Consider the following 13,809-nt stretch of genomic DNA (forward strand, 5'->3'; position numbering starts at 1 on the left):
CAGTGGAATCTAACCTTTCTGGTTCATATTTAGTGACCTCTGTCTCTCATAGGACCTCATCCTCCTACCGGAGAGAGTCCTCCCAAGAGAGAAATAGCAGACTGCTTGCCTTTGAAAATGAGAAACTCAGGATCAGGAGAGCACAGTCGACTTTAGATAGGGAAGCCCTAGAGCTCCAAAGAGCTTCTAAAAACTCCGAACAATATTGTCCCTCCATACCAGAGTGGGGATGACTTCCACAAATGGATAACTGCACTTGAGAGGGCCTGTAAAGTACAGAGTAACCCTGGGCAAAGCACTACATTACACTCGCGTAGTTTGCGAAGTTTGCGAAGTTTGCGCTACTTCACACAATGCGAACTGCACTTAGCACAGTGCAAACATGCGTAGCAGAGTGTAGCGGTCATTTTTTGCTTGCTCGCGGTCCTCAACGTCAAGTTGGTGACCGCGAGCAAGCAAAATAGATCCCGGCGAGACTTTTTCCTCATTCATGATCAGCAACATCAAGTTTCCGATCGAGAGCGTGGAAAATAAACCTCCCGGCAAGATTCTCAATGCGGGGAGGTCAGGTTTCTCATTGCAAGTAGTTGCCTATGCTCGCGACCACTCGCGAAGAGAAACTACAAGTCCACGTTGAGAAAGCTGCCGCTCGAGTAAAAATCTACTCGAGCGGCAGAACACTGCAGCTCACACTGTGCAAAATGCCGTTTTCAATGATTGCACAGAGCCGGATGCTTGTCCGCACTGTAACAATCGCCGGCCAGCAGAAAAGCGGCAGAAGCACTTTGCATCTGCCTAAAAAACCCCTGCCATTTTAATAAGGCGGGTGTTTCACTTGTTGCAATGTCGTGACGATTGCCACCACTGTCTCGGCAGTGGCGAAACTCACAACATCGTAATGAGCCCCTAAGTGTTTTGGTGCTTGTTACCAAGTATATTGGACAAAGGATGCATTAGAAATTGGGCTACTGGTTGACTGGGGTGTGAGCCCTGGTCAAGCAGACCCCACAATCATACTCAGCGTTAGGCAAAAGGAAACTCCAAATGAATTTGTGCTCATCCCCTGGTATCTTGCCACAGAGCAGTAATGATTGGCTTAGAGGCAATGTGTAACATATTTGTGCAACACTTCAAACAGTAAAACAAAGAAGACACCACACATAATTATCCTACACACTTGTTTAAAAAACAGAACTTAGTCCAATGAATATACCAATTCCAGAACACCACATATGCAATTAGTAGAACCAGAGTTATTGAGTTTAGCGAACAATAGTGCCAAATGGCGTAAAGTGCAAACTCTGGATATATGGTAGTGGCGGACTGGCTCAAAGTCACAAGTTCAGGCCGTCTGCAGTGGAGTGCAGGCTGGATACAGGTACTCAGTTAGGCCCACTGAGCAAAGTACCTTAAATCCTGGTTGGCGGAGCATTGCGTGGGTCTACGTCAAAGATGCATCAAAGCTATACATCCGTTCTGAGATGCTGTGAGGTTTTGGTGCATTTTCTTGTTACGTTGATGCTTAGCATCCCATCTACGAAGGCTTGCGATGTGAAGTCTGGAGTTGGGGATGCATTGTGGAGTTGAGGTGATGCATCAGTTCTGATGAGCTTCGACGCTATTATGCGGAGTCTGTTGTCGAGGCTGCTGCTGTTGAGAGATGTGAGAGCCTGGGCTGAGGAGTCCAACGGTGATGCGGCTTGCAGAAGTAATGCAAGTTTTTGCAATGGGTCCAATCCATGCAGTAGCAGAGATGCCTCAGTTCTGCAAAGAATAGCACAGCAAAGCAAAACAAATGTGTCGGTCCTACTGGATCCACTGAGGCTAACAAATCACCTTAGGTCCACTTTCAAGGCTCCAGGGCTGGAGTGGCACCACATGCCAAGGAGGACTCACAGTTGGCAGAGTTCAGGTGCAGATGCAAGGTGATTGGAAATATGTTATGTCAATGAGGCTTCAGATTAGGAGACCAGCCAACTAGCCCTTGGAGTCATTCTGGGCTGCAGGCCCAGTCCTTCCCACCCAGGCAAGAGTGCAGAAGGCAGCACGTAGCACAGAGGGGCAGCAGTTCTTTAGAGCAGCAGTCCAAGTGTTGTGGTGGGCCTCAGCCACGCTTACCAGTGCTAGCGGTTCGCCCTTTTCTCCACATAAGTCTTCAGACCAATAAATAGAAGTTGGTATGGAAACTGAAAAATAAAACAAGATCTCTATCAGACCTCATGAGGTGGAACTACATTCACACAACACCCTTCGGTAGATTATGAAGTAGCACACGGAGTAGAAGGATCATGGACCTTTTATACCCACAAATGGGTTCAAAAGAAGGCGGTACAAGCACACATAGGTGAGTTTACGTACATAAATGGCCATACAAAAAGGCACAGTCAACAGTAAGGAGGAGCTAGCAGTTTCCTGACTCCGATAACAATAACTTGACAGTTACAGACTATAACATGTGTATGAACAGTTATAGTTTATTCTGCGCATGTGTAGAGTAGCAAAGCCTAAATTTAGCCAGTCCATAAGCAGAGCACAAGGGTAAATGACAGTAAAGTAGTACAGAGCACATGGTGAGCACATGGCAGACAAGATGACTGCCGGAAACAAGATGGCTTCAGCTAAATGCTAAAAGTAATCGCTGCCAATTTTCAACAGACAACCCTTTTAGCATTAGCTAAAGACATTTATGATTTAGTATAATCTGAATATACATCTTGTATGTTTAACTGCATCATATTATCAATTTCCTTAATTAGCATATGCTGGGCATTTATTTTTGCAACATTCTGCTTAGCAGGTGTACAGGCAGTGACACAGATGGAGCAAAGCATTGGACCACATTGTATACATACACAGGTTGTAAATAAAATTACAAGTATTATTCACAGGATGGTTAATAGCTTCTAGCCCCAGGTGACAAATAATGTCCAGAACCAGCTGGCAAAAGTCCATGTGCCAGAATCTGGGTGGATTTCAGGAGAAATGTTGTGCAGATTGGAGATTGCATCAAAAACTGAAGGAGAATGATCTGGAATGTAGACACAACAACTACTCACGATGATGTGACATGCACCACCTCGATCAGCCAAAATCACATCTAGAACCATACGATTTTGAAGCATCACAATCCTTGCAATCTAGTTCCTCTGTAATGTTCCTAAGTGCCATGGCTGTCTGGTTGGTAACAGCTTCCACAACACAAGTCAATCGTCTTATTTTCCTGCTATTTAGTGCAGCACCAACAAAGAAGAACAAGCTAAAATTAAAATCAACATATTGTTTTAAAGCAGTGTCAGTCTGGTCCACTTCCCCATTGCTTATTTTCCTCTTATATCTGTTCTTAGAGATATCATTAAATAGTCGATAGTCTTTGTGATTTGATACAGGTGCTAAGAACACAGGAGGTAACAGAAAGGACACATAGCATACTCCCGACCATTCAACAGGTATATGGTAATGTCCCTTGTTATCGCAGGCAAAGTAGGTGTTATGTGAAGATGTGAAACTACTGTTATTTGCACCTTCAATAGCTAAAACCAGAGTATACTCACTTCTTCCGACTGAAATTTTCCCTACACTGCTTATGCACAAGTCTGCTTTAGCTCTAGTAACAGAGATTACAAATGGTCCATTACCCTTGATAGTTCGCATATTTGGGAAGACATAAGGCGCAGAAATGTTTCCAAGTCGATACTCCTCCCATTCCCATTTTGACACTTCAGCTCGGGATAACCATCTTCATCTGGGTAACATACTTTATTAAGATGGTAGTTTATTCTCCCTACAGTCATACTGGTAATGTTAGCTCTTCCGGAAGCAATTAAAAGCGCAAACTAAGCTTGACAAGAACCATTGTGAGAAAAAGGAAGAGGAACAAAAGGTATTCCTCCCTTTTTCTGTTGAGCAGGTATCATCCCATACACCCAACAGTCAGTAGTGTTGGTAGCATTGTGATTGTGATGTAACATCTGAATAAACGTGTTGTTTAGATAAGATTGTCGATGCTTCTGCTCATGGAATGGAAGAGTAAAGTAATGATGTTCAGCTGGTACTGGGGTAGTGGCAATCAGCAGTAGCCGAGCAGGAGCCACTTCTTCGACAACCCAAGTTATCACTGCCATAGCATCCATAGTGATAACAAATCTTGCAATGCATATGGTCTTTTTATGACAAATCTTAGCAATAGTTGATTTTCCCACAGACATGATCGCTTCGTCGTTGAATTTATCGTGTAGCTCTAAAGTCCCGGGCAGCTGTTGGTTTTTTCACTGAGGGTCAAGACGGGTGTCACTAAGTAGGACTGATTCCCCCCCTTGCCACATCAGCTCTCTTTCACAAACCCAGGACGGTAGCTCAACCAGTCTTTTTCAACAAAGCAAGCTCTTTCCGGGGTCTCAGTTGGTATTGAGATACTCCAGGGATCATGTGGTCCGGAAAGACTTCCTCAGGTTCGCCAGGCGATATCCAGAATCTCTTGATGATCAGTCAGCGCAGTGCACCAAGGTAGACGGCACCTTTTTAAAATGGGTGCTGTACACCCAGTTCTTTCTGTTTGTCTCTCGAACCACGGTGCTCATGGCTAGGAGTACCTGCTCCGGTCCTCGCCACCTGGGCTCCAAGCTGCTCGAGCTCTCGAAGACTTTGATCATCACGTGGTCACTAGGCCGGAATTCATGGGCCTCACCTGTGGACCTGTCAGGAAGAGCTTCTCGAACCTGTTCATGAATAGAAATCAAACTGTCAGTCAACTGTGATGGGTAGTCACTCATCAAAATGCATGGTACATCATGTATGGGGCGTGGCTTAGGAATTCCCCAAATGTTCATTTGTCTTCCAAATGCCACCTCATATTGTGTAAGCCCAGATCGTGAATGTGGCAATGATCTAATGGACAACAAGGCCAAGGGCAGCACATCAGGCCATTTTAAAGACATAGAAGCCTGTATTTTCCCTAGTTTCAACTTTAGAGTAGCATTATATCTACCCACTAGCCCTGCTGATTGTGGATGGAAGAACGCATGAAACTTCTGTTTGATCCCTAATCCTTTCAGGACGTACTCGACAACTTGCCTAATAAAATGGGGTCCGTTATCACTCCATAAAAGCTTGCAAACACCAAATCTGGGAACAAATTCTTTCAAGAGCACTTTTGCTGTGTTTAGAGCTGTATTATCCTTTGTAGGGTATGCCTCTATCCATTTACTGAAGGCACAAACCACCTCAAGAACATACTTTAAGTTGTTACAGCGTTCAAGTTGGATATAATCCATTTGCAAAACTTCAAAACTTGTGGTTGGTGTAGCAAACCCTCCTGTAGGAGTTTGTGTCCCTTCACCAGGATTGTACTGCAAACAAATCAAACAGGACTGTACTGTCTTTTTAGCCGTGCTTAATTTCTGGATGCTCCCAACCCTGTATCAGTAGTTTTGTTATTGCGGAGGCTCCAACATGTGCCGGCCCATGTGCCATATGAACCATAGGTTGTAAATAGGCTATGGGCAGTTTCTATGAATTCATCTCTTTATTTCATCATCCAATGTTCCCTCCTTAGACCATTGATCAAGTTCTTCCACAGAACAAGATCTCTGTATGTCTAACACTTCTTGTTTAGCATCATGCCAACGTTCAGCCTCGACTTTACTACATGGATGTAGTATTTCACTGCATTGCAGTCTCACGGGCTAACCGATCTGCAATGGTGTTGCCTTGTCCTGCCTTATCAGTCACTTTCTTATGTGCGCTACATTTAACAATGGCTATTTTCTTCGGGTATGTTAGTGCAAACAAAAGATTATGCTCCAATTCTCCATGCATTATTTGCATCCCGTGGGATGTAAGAAAACCTCTTTCCTTCCAGAGTAGGCCACTCCAAAAGCACAACTGCTATCTGAATAGTTGTTCACACACTAGTCAGTACTAAGTTCACACGCTTGTGTCAAAGCTATTAACTCAGCTGCTTGGGCTGACTTCTGCGGTATACGAGCTGTCTCCACTACCATCTGATGTATTGTAATTGCAAATGCAGCTGAGGTCGTGCCATCTGGTAACTTCAAACAAGACCCATCAACCTATAGTACCCCATCTACGTTTGAGAGGGGAGTATCTTGCAAATCGACCCAACCCTTTATCTGTTCCTTAGTAAGGAATATACAAACATGAGACTCCCGTGACTGAGGCTGAGTAGCTGGATAATGGCAACAAAGTAGCTGGGTTCAAAGTTGAACATCTTTCAAAGTAATGTGAGGGGCTAAGAGTGTCAATTCATATCCTGTCAAGCGAGCACTAGTTAAGTGCTGCATTTTAGTTTGGTTCAAAAGGGCATCAACTGCATGGGGTACTAACACCAACAATCTATGTGACAAGACTATCCCTTCACTCTGATGTATGGACACTGCTGCTGCTGCAACAGAGCGGAAGCACCCAGGCAATGCACGAGCAACGGGATCAAGAAAAAGTTAAAAAATATGCACAGGGATGCTGCTTGTCACCGTGTGTCTGTACTAAAACTGACAATGCGAACCCATCTCTCTCGTGTACATAGAGTGTAAAAGCCTTTGTGTAATCTGGAGTGATTAACACTGGTGCAGAGCAAAGAGCTTGACGTAACTGAGAAAAAGCATTCTGGCATTCAGTCGCCCATGGTAGGGGCATTGGAGTGTCTTTAGTCCAATCCAAACTAGCTTTAATCGATATGTAATCATAAAAGCACAGTAAAACAACATTTAAATATACACACTTAAAAATGTCTTAGCTGGGTTATACATAGTCCGGTTGGTGGAAACATTGATTGAACTAGGATCTGGACAAGTAGAAACAATACAAATGTCATGTTAGCAGCTTCCTTTCAGTAAAAATCTGTTTAGAATGAAACTAAAACAGTTTAGTATTGAATCAGTCACATTCTAACTTCGAGCTAAACAAACTAGACATTTTGCTCAAAATTGGTTTACCCAGATATTGAATTTAGCCTTATTACCCACACCCACCTTAGATATTTATCAACCACCATTATATTACATGGCAAAGTACTGGTGCATATATGCCTTTCAGCTTCAGGACTCCTGTTTGTGCCAAGTAGTTTGCACATAGGGCTCAGCCAAACCCTCCTTGGGGTGGCATAGGCAGAACAGGCAAAGATCATATGGGCGACTGTTTCTTTGTGGGTCCCATAGGCCGGGCAGATGTTATCGCTTGGTGGAGACCACCTGGAAGTAAGAGATCGTAGGGGTAGTGAATCTGCCCTCAGCTGAAAATACAATTTCATGTCCCTTGGTTTAGTGATAAAGTCCCCGTAGGTTTCAAGTCTGGGAATACATTTTGATTCCAGGAAGATTCCCGCCATTGAAGATGTATCAGTATTAGTCCAAACATTATGGGTGACCCTTTCCCAATACTTCTCTTTTAAGATCTTTTTAGAGGGGAAAGAGGCCTCTGTTGGATTCTCCCATAGTGTTGTCATACCTAAGCCCACTAGGCTATTTCTACCTCCCCTTAGCCAGCCAATTTTATGGAAGCCATCAGATTCTATTACATCGAGGAAACCTGTGGCATATGATGACAGTTCAGGTGTTGTCCACAACCTGCGCTAGTATAGAATAGGGAGCAGTTTGGCAACATCTGTAATGGCATTTTTACCCACTGGCCTAATCATTTGTAGGGCCCCGGAGGCTCCAACGTGTTGGGCATACTTGAGTTCTAGAGCCTAGAGGGCTCCAACGTTTGCATCAGTTGTTTCCAGAGCCTAGATGGCTCTAACAGTTGGCTATATTTACTTAAAGGGCCCAGTGGGGTCCTCAGGGGTCCGTGCTACCCCAGTTTGAGCATAGTTATTTCAGGAGCCCATGTGCTCCTTGGGACATAGGTGTTTTCAGAGCTTAGAGGGCTCGAACGTGTGGCGCATTTGTTCCTACGGGTCAGTGAGAGCCCATACCGCATATTCTAACTTTCACAGCAGCCCAGCAAGTAGTGGGCAGTTACACCGTTTAGGTCTTTTACTTTTAGGGGACATGTTCTTTTAATCTAGGAGTGAGACACACTCGTTTGCCCCATCTCTGCCTGCACAGCTGCACAGCACTTAGTGCCAGCTGCTACATTTAGGCCCTTCATTGAAGACTACCAGCTACCCAGCAAGTAGTGGGCAGCTGCAACATTTAGGTTTGCGCCAGGTGCGCACCCTTGACTGTCGCTGCATTAGGCAGCGCACCCTGACTTTGGACAGAGGGCATTTGAGCCCCTTAGAGATGTCCAGTGGGCCCAAAGGGCTATTAAGTTTGAAGTGCACAAGGCCCTAGTGTGCTAGGATATCATGTTTGTTGTATGTTTTATTCACCTTAATTTATGCTTATAGATGTGCTTTTATGCTCATTCGGTTTTACCTACTGACTTATGTTTTGTTTGATTCTCTACTGTGGTCTAGGTTTGATTCATTCTCTACTGCAGGTTATGTTGTTCAGCTTATTTCCTAATGCAAGTTACGTTTAGGACATTATGGTCTACCAGGTTTCAGCTTATGAGGGTGGTGCAGAATAGATTTCTCGCCTTATGTGATACTGTGCATGATATGATTTATGTTACAGGTTGACTCTGAATATAGTGTCTGCCAGTGGCTAATGGCTGTGTTCTGAGTTCATGATATATTCTTACTTTTACTATTTTTACCAAGTGATAATTCTGACAGTGGCCCACGTGGCCCTGTCATGCGTAAATAATCCCCTGTAAATATTGCCCGTGCCATATGGCACAATGTATATTGTGTGATTACTATCTGATGTGTTTTATTATTATACAAAGGCTATTTTTATCTATAACGTTGTGTGGAGTTCCTTTTTGGGGTGTGCCTAGTGTGTTGCTGGTGTGTGTGTGTTGCGCAAACGCTTTACACATCGCCACTGGGATAAGCCTGACTGCTCGTGCCAAGCTACCAAGGGGGTGAGCAGGGGTTATCTTTGGCGTTTAACTCCCAAGCCCTGACTAGAGTGGTGGTCTCTGCCTGGCTTTGGTGCAAGCCTTAGCCAACCAGAGATCCCCATTTCTAACAAAAGGTGAATGTGTGAAGCTCATTTTTGTGACGGCACATGCATGTCACCAGATGTGATTGTGCGACATAAAGCAGATTAGTTGGTACATGATTCTATGTAGTTGATGTGGCATGTCTTTGGCCGGGGGGCTGAAGAGGGGGGTCCTGGGGGTGGTGGCGGTGGGTGTTGGGGTCCTGTTGGGGCTCCCAGCTGCATATTCAGTGGCTCCATGGCATCTATTGTCGTTCAGGTGTGACTCTGGGCTTTGCTCCCTTTTCTGTTGCAGGCTGTGGTCAGACTTTACACCAGGTCAGAGCAGGTGTTAGTTTCCTGCTGCTAACGCGCCTTATTGCATGGTTTGTGGTTGTATTGCAGATCTGGCTGGTCATTGAGAATGTTGCAAAGTGGTGTTGTCGCGGCTTTTGGCACGTGAATGCTATTGCAGGTAAACTGGTGCTATGGGCTGTTAGCACCACATTGTGAATGGGGTGATACGTTTATTGCGAATTTAGCTGCGATAAAGTGATGTTAACTCAGCGATAACTCCTTGAGAATATGCCCCATTGTGCTTAGTTGTGCACAACTGTGAGTAATTTTCGGAACTTTTAATATTCCTAACATAACAAGTACTTACCTGGGAATTAAGTTGTTGGTGTTAAAATTTATATAAAAATAAGTATTCTTTTTGCAAATTGGTCTCCGATGTATTCTTGAGTGTGTGTCTCATTTATTGCCTGTGTGAGTACAACAAATGCTTTACACTGCCCTCCGGTAAACCTCACTGACCGCCCACACTACTACAAATAGAGCATTAGTATTATCTACTTTTGTCTCTGTGTACAAATCTATGTTTTCACCGAACTCTGTTTTATAGTCCTGGAAGCCCCGCCTTTCAGTACTTCATATTGCACTTCTGCGTTCTTAGCACTTGTGAAATGCAGCATGTGTGAGCTGTGTGTGACATGTCTGTGACTTATGTGTGACCTGTGTTAGCTGTGTGTGAACTGTGACCTGTGAGAGCTGTGTGTGACCTTTGTGAGCTGTGTGAGCTGTGTGTGAGATGTGTGAGCTGTGTGAGCTGAGTGTGAGATGTGTGAGCTGTGTGAGATGTGTGAACTGTGACCTGTGTCAGCTGTGTGAACTGTGACCCTTGTGAGCTGTGTGAACTTTGACCTGTGTGTGTCATTTGTGAGCTGTGTGAGATATTTGTGAGATGTGTGAGTTGCGTGAGTTGTGTGAACTGTGATCTGTGTGAGCTGTGTGTGACATTTGTGAGCTGTGTGAGATGTGTGTGAGATGTTTGAGCTGTGTGATATGTGTGTGAGATGTGTGAGATGTGTTTGAGATGTGTGTGAGATGTGTGAGCTGTGTGAGATGTGTGAACTGTGACCTGTGTGAGCTGTGTGCGACATTTGTGAGCTGTGTGAGATGTGTGTTAGATGTGTGAGCTGTATGAGATGTGTGTGAGATGTGTGAGCTGTGTGAGATGTGTGAACTGTGATCTATGTGAGCTGTGTGAACTGTGATCTGTGTGACCTGTGCTCTCTTCTCCATTTACAGATGCTGTGTGTTTCGTTCCCGTGCCCCCTGAGCTGAGGATCGTTTTGGTCGGGAGGACGGGTGCGGGGAAAAGTGCGGTCGGAAACACCATCCTCGGGCGGGGTGAGTTTGTTTCCAGAGCAGGTCCAATTCCAGTGACAAGAGAATGCGAGAGAGGGTCATGTGAGAGGAATGGACACAAGATCACAGTGATCGACACCCCCGGATTGTTTAATCCCAGGGTTCCAAATTCAGTGATTATGCAAGAGATCGCTAAATGTGTGAGGTGGGCGTCCCCCGGCCCCCTCACCTTTGTCCTGGTGATGCAGGCGGGACGGTTCACCCCGGAGGAGGCGGATGCTGTCCGGGACATCCAGACTCTGTTCGGGGAAGAAGCAAACAGGTTCATGATAGTACTCTTCACAGGGACGGATGACCTGGAAGCGTGTGCATGGACCCTGGAAGAGTGCATTGAAGACTCGAGTCCCGAGCTGAGAGCAGTGGTGGGTGTGTGCGGGGGGCGCTACCTGGGCTTCAACAACCGGGCTGAAGGAGCCAGGAGGGGGCAGCAGGTGGAGGAGCTCATCTCATTGGTCCAGAGGATGATGAGGGAGAACAAGCTGACAGGAATAGATGATATGTTGTGCGAAAAGCTGAAAGGGCCAACTAGGGGTATCCGCTACCAGCCCTCCAACAACCGGGTGTGAGGATGCGCACGCGGATCTCATTGGTCCAGAGGATGGTGGAGGACATTGGGAGAGTCATACTACATCACATTCAGGGTCACAGACACTGACCTTGGAAGCATGAACCCTTCAGCACTGCACCAAGAAACTGGTACTTTTGTTTGTCACTTTATCCCCCGTCCATCCAGAGAGAAAAGCCTGCAGTGTCCATATCTGAGCCCCTACGTCACTGAACTCGGAGGTATTGCCCCAGTGACATACACACATTACATGCAGACTGATGTCCGCACATCTCCACCACGTCATATCCCATGTGCGGCACCACACGGCCAGATACTACTCTTGCAATAACTCTTATTATTAAATGCTGCTTGAAGTTGTGGAATATGAAAACAGAACATGAAAATGTGTCAGGAGTGTGCACTGCATCCAGTTACATACAGGAGGATGAAAAATAAGCACAGTAAAATAGTAATACAACATCAAACTATAGAATTATATTAAAATATCCTGTACAGATTCTAATCTGTGGGCACGTGTTGGGGGCGGGGCTCTCACTGCTTTTATGGGAAGTGCCTCCATCTTCCATTTCGATCACCTGCATCCTATTGGTAGCTGTGGAGAGCAGCCCTCAGGCTAAGTCTTGAAGGAATGTAAAGCAACTTGTTTTACCAGTCTATAATCTCATGAATGAACCTGCCTATAGTAAGGAATGAGTTTTACCAGGAACCTGCCTCGAAACTCATCAATAAATAACATTTTACAAGTAAATAGGGATATAGCAGACTTATAGTGTAAGGAATTGCCTCCTCCACCCTCTACAGCCCCATCCTGGATGGATTCACGTCCGACTGGAGGGCAGCCCTGCACCCTGTTGCATCTTCTTAAACATCCCTTTGATAAGCAATATAGGCAATTCAAGAATGAAACTTACTGGTGCTACAAAACCACGTTCCTTTGAATTGATTTATATGTGTGCAGCAACAATTAATTTGTGGGAACAGTTTGTCATATTTGTGATTAGAGGCATAAGCAATCATGTGAGCAAATATTACATCTGAGGCTTGGGGCTGGTGTGAGAGAATAAGGCCACTCTATTCCCACCAAGATCATTATGAAAATCTGTCCTGAAATGTACATCTTCTGCTGATCTTACAGGACTGCTGTTGTATAATGTGGAATACTGATTCCTATAATTAATACATATTTTCTCTTAATACTAAATATTTCTGGATTACACGCCTGTTACACATTTCCCGCGGAGAGTCAGATGGTTAAACGCAGGAAAGCTGCAATATACACCGTTGACTAGAAACCCAAACATGTCTTTTTACTGTCAAATATCTAGAATCCTAAAGTACTTGCTAATGAGGCACACACATAATAGATGTAACATAATGTACTGATTGAAAGGACCCCTGTTCAGGGAGTGAGTTGCTTCCTGAGGCCATGGAGTATGGTCAAGTCAAATATCTGCATCGGTTTCATATTTAATAAAACCACAAACGCACAGGATAAAACACAGGAAGAAAATGTAATGAAAAACAATATATAGAAAAGCAGAGCAGATATGGACAACTTAACAATTAGTTTTGTGTGTAGATATTGCAACTAGTATCCTGGGCACCCAAAAAAAAAGAAAGGTTAAAACTCTTAAAGTGGAGAATTAAATCCATTAAATTAATCAACAAGCTATTAGCCGATAGGATGCCTGAAACCGGTAATAGTGACAAGAAACCAGCGATATTGACATGAAAAAAGCAAGTTAACCACAAAATAAGGAACATTCGCTAAAGGAGAAAAGCAGTTTTGGCATGCTTGGACCCAGCAACACCTCAATTAAACTGTAGACTAGTGAGATTCCTAAATGCAGCTGAGGGAAAAATGTCATCAAATGCCTAAACTCCACCTAGGGTAAAGAGAAGCCACAACTACTATGTGCACTCTTAACTATGACATGAGGCTGCCGCCATTTAGGTCGACCTGGGAAACCTCCATACAAGCATCTGGATTGGGTTCTAAATAACATCTCCTTTTCGATAATAGCACTGCCCAGACAGAGTAATGAAGCCGGGCAGAATTCATAATTTACATCGAGAACTAAGTGTATGAATAACAAAGCACTTGAGCTGTTTTAACTTTTTTAAGGATACATTAATTTTGCAAATATGTAAATATTATTTTATCATGATTTTATTGTATTATCTGAAATTCGTATTGCAATGGTTTTAAGAAACTATGCAAATGTAATAAAAACCCAGTACCCAGTTGAACAGATAACAGTTGTCTAATACATTTATTTTCCTCTACTTGAATGTCCTTTTTTATCAATGTATACCCAGATTTCGCTGACACAAAGAGCCTTTGGCATACACTTGGCCCTATAGATCTCCAGGAGAGCCCCCACTGGTCTTTTCCTCATCTAATGGCAAAGTTAAAAATTGCTGCTTTCTCCCTATTGAGGTAATTTCTCTTGCATATAAGTTTTGGCCCCCATTTCATTTTATCATCCAGGAGTACCTCCAGGAAGGAGAACACGGACATTTTGGGAATCGGGGTAAGCCCTA

The 13,809-nt window shown here is 44.2% G+C and overlaps 1 pseudogene across 1 annotated transcript in view; it reads left to right on the forward strand.

The window, feature by feature from the left end:
* Window positions 1-11,407, forward strand: part of LOC144826903 (verrucotoxin subunit beta-like) — a 78,996-nt pseudogene extending 67,589 nt beyond the window's left edge. The window contains exon 3 of the transcript XR_013609966.1: window positions 10,578-11,407. The product of XR_013609966.1 is annotated as a verrucotoxin subunit beta-like (transcript). The remainder of the gene's footprint in view (window positions 1-10,577) is intronic.
* The last annotated feature ends 2,402 nt before the right edge of the window (window positions 11,408-13,809 follow it).

This window comes from Lissotriton helveticus, chromosome 4_1 (genome assembly GCF_964261635.1).
Source record: "Lissotriton helveticus chromosome 4_1, aLisHel1.1, whole genome shotgun sequence".
In the NCBI taxonomy this organism is placed as follows: Eukaryota; Metazoa; Chordata; class Amphibia; order Caudata; family Salamandridae; genus Lissotriton; species Lissotriton helveticus.